Genomic DNA, 12,282 nt, shown 5'->3' on the forward strand with positions numbered 1-12,282 from the left:
CCTTCAGTGTCTGCTTGCTCTGACTAAGATGTCTAGAACTATATTGAATAAGTTGTGAGAGAGTGGGCACCCTTGTTCAGTCCCTGATTTCAGTGTGATTGCTTTAAGTTTCTCTCCACTTAGTTTAATGTTAGTTACGGATTTGCTGTATATGTTTAGGTGTGGGCCTTAAATTCCTGTGCTTTCCAGGACTTTTTTCATGAAGTGATGTTGAATTTTGTCAAAATCTTTCTCAGCATCTAATGAAAGGATCATGTGGTTTTTATCTTGGAGTTTATATAGTGAATTATGGTGTTTGTTTTCTGTATATTAAAGTATCCCTGCAAGCCTGGGATGAATCCTACTTAAACATAGTAGATGATTGTTTAAAGTGTTGTATGAATAGGTTTGCAAGAATTTCATTGAGTATTTTTGTGTTGATATTGATAAGAGAAATTGGTCTGAGTTATCTTTCTTTGTTGAGTCTTTCTTTGTTTTAGTTATAAGAGTAATTGTGACTTCATGAAAGCAATTTGGTAGTACTCCATCTGTTTCAATTTTATGGAATAGTTTGGACAGTATAGTTATGAATTTTTCAATGAATTTTGGATGGATTTCTGCACTAAACCCATCTAATCCTGGACTCTTTTTGGGTGGGAGAGTTTTGATGATTGCTTGTATTCCTTTGGGAGTTATGGGTTGTTTAAATGGTTTATCTTTTCCTGATTTAGGTTTGGTATCTTGTATTTGTCTGGAAAATTGTCTTTTTTTTTCCAGATTTTCAAGTTTTTTGAACCTAGGCTTTTGTAGTACAGCAATTTTTTTTTAATTTCCTCTGATTCTGCTGTTCTGTCTCCCTTTTTAATATTTGATTTTGTTAATTTGGACACACTCTCTGTATCCTCTGCTTAGTCTAGCTTTGGGTTAATATATCCTGTTGATTTTTTCAGAGAATCAGGTATTGGTTCTGTTGATTCTTTGTATGGTCCCTTTTTTTCTACTTGGTTGATTACAGCCCTGAATTTGATTATTTTCTGCCTTCTACTACTCCTGCATGTATTTGCTTCTTTTTGTTCTAGAGCTTTTAGGTGTGCTGTCAAGCTGCTGATGTATGCTCTCTCCTGTTTCTTTCTGCAGGCACTCAGAGCTATGAGTTTTCCTCTTAGCACAGCTTTCATTGTGTTCCAAGAGTTTGGGTGTGTTGTACCTTCATTTTCAGTGAATTCTAATAAGTCTTTAATTTCTTCCTTTATTTCTTCCTTGACCAAGTTATCATTGAGTAAAAAAATTGTTCAACTTCCATGTATATGTGGGCGTTCTTTCCTAATTTTTATTGAAGAACAGCCTTAGCCCATGGTGGTCTGATAGGATGCGTTGGATTATTTCTATCTTTCTGTATGCTTTGAGGCCTGCTTTTTGACTGATTATATGATTAATGTTGGAGAAAGTGCCAGGAGGCTGTGAGAAGAAGGTTTATCTTTCTGTTTTAGGATAGAATGTTCTGTAAATATCTGTTAAGTCCATTTGGTTTATACCTTCTGCTAGTCTGTCTATATCTCTGTTTAATTTCTGATTCTGTGATCTGTCCAGTGATGAGAATGGGGTGTTGTAATCTTATACTATTATTTTTTTGCGGTGCAATATGTGCTTTGATCTTTAGTAAGGTTTCTTATGTGTATGTAGGAGCCCTTGTAATTGGAGCATAGACATTTATGATTTTGAGTTCATCTTGGTGGATTTTTCCCTTGACGAATATGAAGTGTCCTTCCTTATGCTTTTTGATGACTTTTGGTTGAAAGTCGATTTTATATATTCTTCAGACCATTTGCTTGGAAAATTGTTTTCCAGCCTTTTACTCTGAGGTAGTGTCTGTCTTTGTCTCTGAAGTGTGTTTCCTGTAGTGCAAAATGCTGGGTCCTCATTACATATTGTGTGTCAATCTGTGTATTTTTAGTGAGGAATGAGTCTATTGATGTTGGAGATATTAAAGAATAGTGATGGTCACATTCTGTTATTTTCATAATTGGAGGTTAGTTTATGTTTGTGTGCTTCTCTTCTCTATGTGTTGTTGTGAAAAGATTAATTTCTTGCTTTATCTATGGTTTTACTTGAATCCTTGTGTTCGGTCTTGCCAGTTAGTGTCCTTTGTAAGACTAGATATGTAGAAAGGTATTGTGTAAATTTCGTTTTGTCATGGGATATCTTGGATTCTCCGTCTTTGTTAATTGAGAGTTTTGATGGATACAGTACCCTGGGATGGTGTTTTTATTCTCTTAGTGTCTGTATGACATCTGTCTATGATCTTCTGACTTTCATAGTATCTGGAAAGAATTCTGATTTAATTATGATAGCTTTGTCTTTATATATTACTTGACCTTTTTCCTTACAGTTTTTAACATTTTTATTTGTTTTGTGCATTTGGTGTTTTGACTATTATGTGATGGGAGGATATCCTTTTCTGGTCCAATCTATTTGGAGTTCTGTAGGCTTTGTGTATGTTTATGGGCATCTCTTTCTTTAGATTAGGGAAGTTTTACTCTATAATTTTGTTGAAGATATTACTGTCCCTTGATGTTGACAGTCTTCACTTTCTTCTATACCTGTTAAGACTAGGTTTGATCTTCTCATTGTGTCCTGGATATCCTTTATGTTTTGAGCTAGGTCTTTTCTGTTTTACATTATGTTTGACAGTTGTGTGATTCTTCTGCTCCTTAGATTATGTCTTCTATGTCTTTTATCCTGTTGGTGATTCTCACTTCTATGACTCCTGGTCTCTGTCCTAGGTTTTCCATTTCCAGGGTTATCTTCCTTGTGCTTACTTTATTGTTTCTATTTCCATTTTTAACTCCTGGGTGGTTTTGTTTATTTCCTTCTCCTGTTATGCTGTTTTTCAAGTAGTTCTTTAAGGTAGTTTTGTGTTCCCTCTTTCTTGCATTATATTTGTTTACTTCAGTTTTTTCTATTGTCCTGCATTTTCTTAAGGGAGTTATTATTCTTAACATCCTCCATCGTCATGATAAATGTGAAATTAAATTTAGATCTTCCTTTTCTGGTGTGTTTAGATATCCAGTGTTTGTTTTGATGGGAGAATTGGGTTCTGTTGAGCCCAAGTAGTCTTGGTTTCTGTTGTTTGTGTTCCTGTGCTTTCTTGTGGCCATCAGGTGGTCTCTGGAATTAGCTTGTCTTGCTCTTTCTGACAGTGGCTTGACCGTCCTGTAGGCTCGTGTGTCAGGGCTGCTGTAGACCTGTTTTCCTGTTTTCTTTTACCCAGTTAAGGGAACAGAGTATTCTGCTCTCAGGCACGTAGTTGCTCCTGTCCACTTACTTTCAGCTGTCCCTGTGGGCGGGAACCAGAAGGAACTTCCCATACTTCTCCTAGGTCCCTCTGTGGGGGGAGGGGGCACAGATGGTACAAGGTGTTTTCCTTTTGAGTCAGGAATCTGGGCAGAGAGTAGTCTCCTCTGATTTCCCAGGAGTGTCTGCTTCTCTGAGGCTCTAGTTACCCCACCATCATGATTTGGGTACAGGGAGCTGTTTGACAAGGTCAGTTCCGATCCAGGCACAGTCTGGAACATGGTGCTCCAGTAGATTTACTCCTCCTCTATTCCAGAGTCACTATGCAATTTTGTCTTGGGCCAGAGATGTGGGCAATTGTGGGCAGAAGTGGTAGTCTGTGTGCATTGTATGCTCAGTATTGCCCACACTCCTGGGTGATCAGCTCTCTCTCCCACAGTTTCTAGGAGAAGGGAGCTTTGTGCCGGAATCAGCAAGGTTCAGGAGCCAGCTAGAAACTGGAAATGCCTGATCCCAGAGGAGTTCTGCCTTTGCATGTCCTGAGTCAACCAGTGAGCTCGCTTCAAGCAGAAAAGTTGGAATCACCTCTTCTCTTAGGCCTGAACTCACTTGTTGGGCTGACTTTCAGCTTTCCATAAGGGCTGCAACCAGAAGTGTCTTGACCCTACTGCTCCTAGGTTCCTATGCACAGGAGGCCCAGATGGAGCTAGGTGTTTTTTTCTTGAGTCAGGAATTTGAGCAGAGTTCTCATGGGTTTCTGCCCCTCTGACAGTGTAATACTTCCCCACCCCTCATGACATTTGGGTGTAGAATACTGTTTGGACAAGTTCAGATTCAGCTGCAGTTTGGACTGCAGGGCTCCTGCAGATTGACTGCTCCTATATTCATGTGTCCAGTGGCACTATGCAGTTTCCTCTTGGGCTAGGGATCTGAGCACATGTGGGAAGAAGTAGCAGGGTCTCCTCGCTGAGGTCTCAGTATTGCACACTCTTCTGGGTGTTCAGCTCTTGTCCCACAGACTTTCCAAAGGATTTCAAATGTTCACTCCCTATCTTACAGGTCCTCAGTCTTTCCAGTTCTCCTCCAAATTTTGTTGGAGAAGACGCCTCTGGTTAAGGGGAGGTACAACAGGCCCAATCAGAAAAAAAAAAGGGGGGGCTGGAAATCTTCTTCTCTTAAAGGTAATCTCAGTGATTTCTCATATTCCACAAGTGGAATAAGTCCTGCCCCTTCTCCAGAAGAGACTTTAATACCTTTGCCAGCTGCCAAAGCAGGGCAGAGAGCTCTGTCCATTCACAAAGACAGTCAAAGATGTGCCCTATCTCCACCAACGTGCTTATGAAATCTGCTTCGGGTAAAATGAGTTTGAAACCTGATTCTGCTGACAAAGCGGATTGCAGAACTACCCTATTAAGCCAAGAGGACATTCAAAGTCCTCCACTATTAAAAATGCGCTTAAATCATCACTTATGATCCAAGGCGTACAAAATACAGTTACAAATACCCAAGTGAACCTCATAACACACATACCAGCCCAAGAAGAGACAAAATTTTCTGCATGTACACCATTAGATCAAGGACCATTGACAGTTTCAGAAGGGGCTCTTGAGAGTTCCACACCCACGCAAGATGTGGTAGAAATTTCTGAATCCACCGATGGAACTCCTGTGCCTTCTGCACATAAAAAATATGTTCTAGCAGCCTCACCATATCCCCCAGTACTTCAAATGTCCCTATATAATAGAGAATTATTCAAATATCCTCTACCACTGAAGGGACCCTCCTGACATCCCATTAGGCCCACAAAAGCCAAGTTTATCAAAACACACTGTCAATGAGCCATGCAGACTCCATATTTATACAATGTGCAGAGAAGATAAAATATCCCCTACCTCCTCAGGGGACTCTAAGTCGTTCTGTACTGAAATCAGAGGCTCCAAAATTTTCCACATATACATCAGAGATGCTAGAACTTCCCAAAACTGAGCAGTATTCTCTGAGTATTACTCTATCTCAAAAAGAGACTGTGGGACAAGAAACTTCTACAAAAGGAGGTCTACCCATAGCCACATCTTTAGAAATGTCTTGTGGATGTGACACATATACAAAAGATATTCTAGGACAGATTCCATCTGTAGAGAAGGTTATGGACCCAACCATATGTGAACCATGAAATGCGAACACCAGAGTCTGTAGCATCCTCAACAACTGAGGAAAGGGATTCCTTGTATTCCATTAGTGTAAAAGAATGAATACGACCTCCACAAATTCCACAGTAGGCTATAGGAACTTCCTTATCTCCTCAAAATCAGCCATCTTCCCCAACTACAGAAGATGCTACACACTCTTCCAAATATTCAGAAAAGATTGCCATTCCTTCTTTATACCCACAAGCAGACCCAGAACATCTGCCAAATACCTCAAAAGCTCTGGATTTTACCTCATCTTCTGAAGGGGCTTTAGAGCCTGTTTTGCCTCTCAAGCAGGCTAGGGAACCTGACACTTCTATAGGAAAGTCGGTTTCCACTTCTCCAGCAGAAGAAAAATTCTCTTGGAACTTCCACAGTTACAAAACAATATCTAGAATATGTCTATGATGCTCAGGGAGAGGTCACATTTTCAGAGGTAGCTCTAATACATACCCTCCATTCTGATATCACAGTAAGGATTCTACACGTATACACGGTACATTAAGACCTTCCTCATCTGAGAAGGATGTCTTAGGATCTACTGCATCTGAACAGCATGTTTTAGAACTATCCCCATATACCTAAGTAGATTTATTTAACATGTCCACTCTGGGGATAAAGAGGCGACATTCTCCCTCTACCAAAGGGGACCACAGGCATCCAGTTTCTATAAAAAAAAAAGGTTAAGATTTGATCCTTCTGATGTAGTCTTGAGAAATTTCCTCTAAAGAAGATAGTTTCAAACATCCCCCTTCTGCCAAAAGGGATCTTGTGCCATATTCTGCAGCCAAAGAGACAGCAAAAGCTACATCTTCTCCTCAGGTGAGTCCTAACCTTCTCCATCTGTCCAAAGGGCCATGGAATTTCCAAAAAATATTAAGGGATTTTGCAAAGATGCCATTCCTTGAAAGGACTTGCTGGACATTCCATATTGTCCCAAGATGCTCAAGTAACTCCTCCTTCTACAAAAAAGGCATGTTCACCGTCTACCCTAGGGTTTAAGAGAATTTCTTCACCCCTCTCTAGGGCTCCAGAAAGTGTTCTCCATGCTCAAAGTGGTTTGTCATTGTGCAAATTAGACTTCAAACATATAAAACCTTTTTTTTATATTACCAAAGGTCTGAGGGAAAGTCCACATCGAAAAAAAATCATTTAGACCTTGTGCCATTAGTCCAAGTATATCAGAAAAATTCCATGTCTTTTAAAGCACCTAAAAATCTATCTTGCTCTAGCACTCGTCCTAGAAAACAATTACCTTTAGTCATACAATCCCTAGGATCATTGAAATACAAAAAGGGGTATCTAGAAACTTTACCATCTGCCAAAAGGTCTTTAGGATGTTCACCAACTTCTCCAAGAGCTCGGTTAACCCATAGAAGAACAAAAGAACTAAAGCCATCTGCTCAGGGTGTTTTCCAAAAACCACTTATTTCTTCTTTACTTTTATACCAAGACAAGAGGCCAGCTTCCTCATCCCCATCTCTGATCCCTTCTTCCTATTTGTTCTCTCTCCCAAATCGCTCTGTACTCTGAATTAGATGACAATTACTAAACCATAGACATATGGAAGGAGGTAGTTGCTGTCAAAACAAAACTTGTGATATCACAGAAGAAGCTACGGCTCTCCAGGACACAATTGAATTTTCAAGGAGGGCCTAATGATGATGGAACTGCCATAGCCTACCTGCTCAAGAGCTTCCTTGCATTGACCAGATTTGGTTGTGCACTTTCCAGTAGTGTCTCCTGTGACACAGTAGAAACATTTACATGCTACATCTCTGTACAGCTAGAGCCTTCTCTCTGCTTTATTAGTGATTACATGCTCTGAATGAAGAAAGTTAGTCAGGGGCTTGTCATGGGTAGAAAAGATCTAGGAACACAGGAGGAAAGATATTCTTCTCGAGATTAATTTTATTCTCCGGTCAAATCCTGTGACATAAAGTTCAATTCCCTAGGTTTTCCCTGTTTCGCTGGTGCCAGTATTTTCCCTACAGAACTTTAATTGAGTGAATATTGTTTTATATTTTCTGATTGTAAATTCATTTACAGGGGACATTATATATGTTCCTGCATGTGTATTCAAAATTTCATTTTTCAAATTCCATTTTTTGCAATGAATTTGGTATCAAACGTGGCTCAGCTATAGAGTGAATATAAGAGTGGAAATATTGTGTACCTACTTCTAATGATCAACTCCCAAATCCATATTTTATCCATTAATTACAAGACATCAGTAAAGCAAAGGACAACATGGAGTATAGAATGTGGTTCTGAAGTTCTATTAGATATCAGTCCTCTAATATCTACCTTCTTGTGTTCCCAGGGATAGGCTTGAGGGTTTTGGATGTTTTACCATGATTCTTTCTTCAGGCCACACATCAGTTTCTGAGTGATGGGCAGTGATAGGAATGGCTTGTGGTCCAATGAAACCTCAAATTCAATAGGTTATAAAAAACAGGAGGGAGTCTATTTGCAATTGTCACTTGTGGATCCTATAGTCTTCACCTTGTTATGCAGAATCCATCCAAATATTAAACCAAAATTCCTAGTTGTAGGATCCACCAAAATTGTATATATATATATATATATATATATATATATATATATATATACATATATATATATATATGTATATGTATGTATATAAATGTATATATATATATATGTATATATATATATATATGTATATATATGTATATATGTGTGTGTATGTATTCACTTATATATATATGTATGTATTCATATATGTATGTATGTATATATATATATGTGTGTATATATATACATATACATACATGTATATATATATATATATATATATATATATATATATATCAGGCACAAAAACTAGATAAGATTGATGAAGATAAAATTGCATTCTGCCAATAAATGGTTTTAGATCTTTCATGAGAGACACAGCTAGAGCATGTCAAATACAGAAGTGATTGCTAGTGGCAAACCAGAGAACTGAATACAGACCCCTTGTTTGTAGATGTTGAGAAAGGATTACAAGAGCTGAATGGGCTTTCAACCACCATAAGAACAACAAGTTCAATTAACCAGGGCTTTCTGGTATTAAACCAATATTCCATGACTGTTTATGTACAGACCTGTGGCTCCAACTGCATATGTGGCATAGTATGGTGATGTTGATCATCAATGGAAGGAGAAGCCCTTGGTTCTCCCTAGTTAAAGGGAATGTCAAAGCACAGTAAAGGTTATAGATAAGGATAAGGGGACCAGCTAGGAATATTAAGGACAGGAAACTGGGAAAGGAAATAACATTTGAAATGTAAATATAGAAATATCCAATTAAAAAAGGTATATACGGGGCTGGGGATTTAGATCAGTGGTAGAGCGCTTACCTAGGAAGCGCATGGCCCTGGGTTCGGTCCCCAGCTCCGAAAAAAAGAACCAAAAAAAAAAAAAGGTATAAAATTTGCTAAAAAAAAAGGAAAAAAAAACAAAAGATAATTAGCAGCTAATCAGACCTATTGAGTCAGTAATCCAAAGGGTTCCTGTCAGGGATTTATAGTCAGAATAATACTAGTGGAAAGATTGAGATGATGAAGATCAAATTTGGAGCACTTCTCTCTCCCAAATACCAGTATCAGACACTTACTGCTCTATAAGTATCCAAATAATTGAGGAGTTTACTCTGAGCTGAGGAAAGTATACTTATTTTTCACTTCTTCCTTAGGACCATTTTCTTCTGGGCAATAAGAACAAAAATCCATGAGCTCTAAGGAAAAGAACAGTGTCCTTCCAAACACCTGGCTTTTGGGAGAAAGAAATTAATGATATAAACTCTCTGACTTCCAGGAACCATTAGAAGCAGGGAAGTCCAGATTCTTCTGAGAGGCTCCCAGCTCCTGATCCCATGTGTGGAAGGATCAGATCAATTCTATCTCTTCAACTTACATATTCCACTCCTACCAAGGCTTCAGTGAGATTTCTCAGGGATGATGTATTTCTTCCTTCTTTTATACCAAGACAGAAGACCAGCTTCGTTCTCCCCATCTCTGATTTCTTCATCGTCTTTGTTCTCCCTCCCTAATGACTGTTTCCCCTGAATTTGAGGCCAATTAGTAAAACCTATAGGTACTGAAGTAATATCTGAGAGGCATTTGCAGTCAGGACAACACTTATTACATCACAGAAGAAGCTAGTGCTCTCAAGGATACAAGAGATTTTTCAGGGAGAGCCTAATGATATTGTCACTGAAAACTGCCATGGCCTGACTCTAAACAGCTTTCCTTACATTAACCAGTTTTGAGGGTGCCAATTTAGGTATGTCTCCTGTGACACAGTGGAAACTTTCGTTCTCCATCTCTCTAAAGCTAGTGACTTCTGAATGGAGAAAATGAGTCAGGGGCATGGCATGGATAGAAATTATTTAGGAACTTGGAGTGGAGGAGATTCTTCTGGATAATATTTTTATTCCCAGGTCAATTCCTGTGACATACAGTTCAATTTTCTAGGTTTTCTTAATTTTATAAAGGCCAGTACTTTACCTACACACCTTTCGTTGAATGAATATTGTATTTCACTTTCCTATTGTACATTCCTTCATAGGGGACATTATAAATATTCCTGAATATGTACTCAAAAATTCTGTTTTCAAATTCCATTCTCTGCTATGATTTTGGAAACAAAGTGGGCCCATCTATAGACTGAGAATAACAGTGTAAATATGGTGTACCTACTTCAATTATAAATTCCCAAATCCTTATGTTATTCAAAAATTACCAACATCAATAAAGCAAAGGACCACATGGAGTATACAATTCTTTTCTCTATTCACATTTGATATCTGTACTACACTATCTACTTCCTGTGTTCCCATGGCCAGACTTGAAGGTTTTAGATGTGTTGCCATGATTCTTCCTTAATGTCATATATAAGAAACAGGAGCATGGGCAGGGGGAAGAAAGACTTGAGGAATAGTGAAACCTCAACTCAATACCTTCATAAGTACAGGAGGGAGTCTCTTTGATATACTCATTTGCAAACTCTACATTCTTGACCTAGTTGTGCAGAATCCATGTAATCATTCCACCTAACCTAATAGGTGTAGGAAGCACCTAAAGTATATATATATATATATATATATATATATATATATATATATATATATATATATATATATTCAACCACCAAAACTGGATAACATTGATGAAGCTAAGAAATGCATTCTGCCAGGAAACAGATATAGATATTTCCTGAGACACAAAGCTAGAGCATGTCAAATACAAATGTGAATGTCAATGGCAAACCAGTAAACTGGAAATGGAGTTCCAGTTGGTAGATTCTGAGAAAGGATAATAAGAGCTGAAAAGACTTTCAACCCTTAAGAACAAAAATGCCAATGAACCAGATCTTTCTGGTACGAGACCAATATTCAAAGGTGGAAAATGGAAAGACCTAAGGCTCCAACTGCATTTGTGGTAGAGGATGGCCTTGTTGGGCACCAAAGGAAGGTTAAGCCCTTGGTCCTCCCTTGGTTTGACTTGCATTTAAAGGGAATGTGAAGGGACAGTAATGGGATGGTTTATAGAAGAAGTGGAGAGGGACCTGTTAGGGATCGTACGGGAGGAAATTCTAAAAGGAAACAGTATTTTAAATATAAATATATAAATATACATTTTAAAAAAAGAAATAAAATTTGTAAAAAATAAAAGATATAAGAAATAAAAGAAAAGAAAACTACCAGCTAGTTACAGCTATTGACTCAGAAATCTAATGAGTCACTATCAGGTAATGACAGTCATAGAAATAATAGTTGAAGGACTGAGATGATGATGTTTAAAATAGAAGCTCTTCTCTATCCCAGATATCAGGGTCAGGCACAAACTGCACTATAGGAATCTAAAGCATGGAGGAGTTTACACAGAGCTAGGGTTATAAAACTTGTCCTTCCTGTGTTCTTTAAGTCCCTTTTCTTCTTGTCAAAAAGAATAAAGGCCATGCACTCTCAGGAAAACAACTGTGCCCTTTCCATCCCTTGGCTTTTGGAATAAAGAAATGAATGATATAAACTCTCTGACTTCCAGGAACCATAAGAACAGGTAAGTCCAGATGATTTTGAGAGGCTCCCATGTCCTCATTCCCATATGTGGAAAGCTGAGATGAAGGCTGTCTCTTCAGGGAACCCACTAAACACCTACCCCGGACTCACTGAGCTCTCAAATGGACCAGGTAATTCTTCCTTTTTGATACCAAAACAGAAGGGAAGCTTTCTTTGAACATCTCTGATTTCTTCATCCTCTTTGTTCTCCCTTCAAAAATGTCTGTTTATTCTGAATTAAAGGCCAATTAGTAAGCTCTAGGGGTACTGAAGAAATATCTGAGAGGCAGATGCTATCAGGACAACACTTGTGACCTCACAAAAGTAGCTAGGGCTCTCTAGGTTACAAGAGATTTTTCAGAGAGGGCCTAATGATAATGTCTCTTAGAACGCCCATGGCCTACATGCTGAACAGCTTTCCTTACATTGACCAGTTTCAAGAGTGCCTTTTCCAGGAGAGTCTCTTGTGTCACAGTGGAAACATTTACGTACTCCATCTCTCTATAAAGTTAGATACTTCTCTTTTCTTCATTAGTGGTTACATGCTCTGAATGGTGAAAGTTAGTCAGGGGCATGTCACGGGTAGAAAAGATTTAGGAAGATGGAGTGGAGGTGATTCTTCTAGATAATATTTATACTCCCAGGATTATTCCTGTGACATACAGTTCAATTTTCTAGGTTTTCTCTGTTTCGCAACGGGCAGTATTTTCCCTATAGACCTTTAATTTATTGAATATTGTATTACAAATGTGA

General features: G+C 38.3%; 1 long non-coding RNA gene across 2 annotated transcripts in view; it reads right to left on the reverse strand.

Moving 5' to 3' along the window:
- Positions 1-12,073, reverse strand: part of LOC120099680 (uncharacterized) — a 41,910-nt gene extending 29,837 nt beyond the window's left edge. The window contains exon 1 of one of the 2 annotated variants that reach the window (XR_010062172.1): positions 11,630-12,073. This is a non-coding gene — a long non-coding RNA (uncharacterized LOC120099680). Of the gene's footprint in view, positions 1-9,383; positions 9,692-11,629 lie in introns of those variants that run through there. The other variant, XR_010062171.1, reaches the window with a different exon arrangement.
- Positions 12,074-12,282: the final 209 nt, after the last annotated feature.

This window comes from Rattus norvegicus (assembly GCF_036323735.1).
Source record: "Rattus norvegicus strain BN/NHsdMcwi chromosome Y unlocalized genomic scaffold, GRCr8 chrY_unlocalized_20, whole genome shotgun sequence".
NCBI classification, from domain to species: domain Eukaryota; kingdom Metazoa; phylum Chordata; class Mammalia; order Rodentia; family Muridae; genus Rattus; species Rattus norvegicus.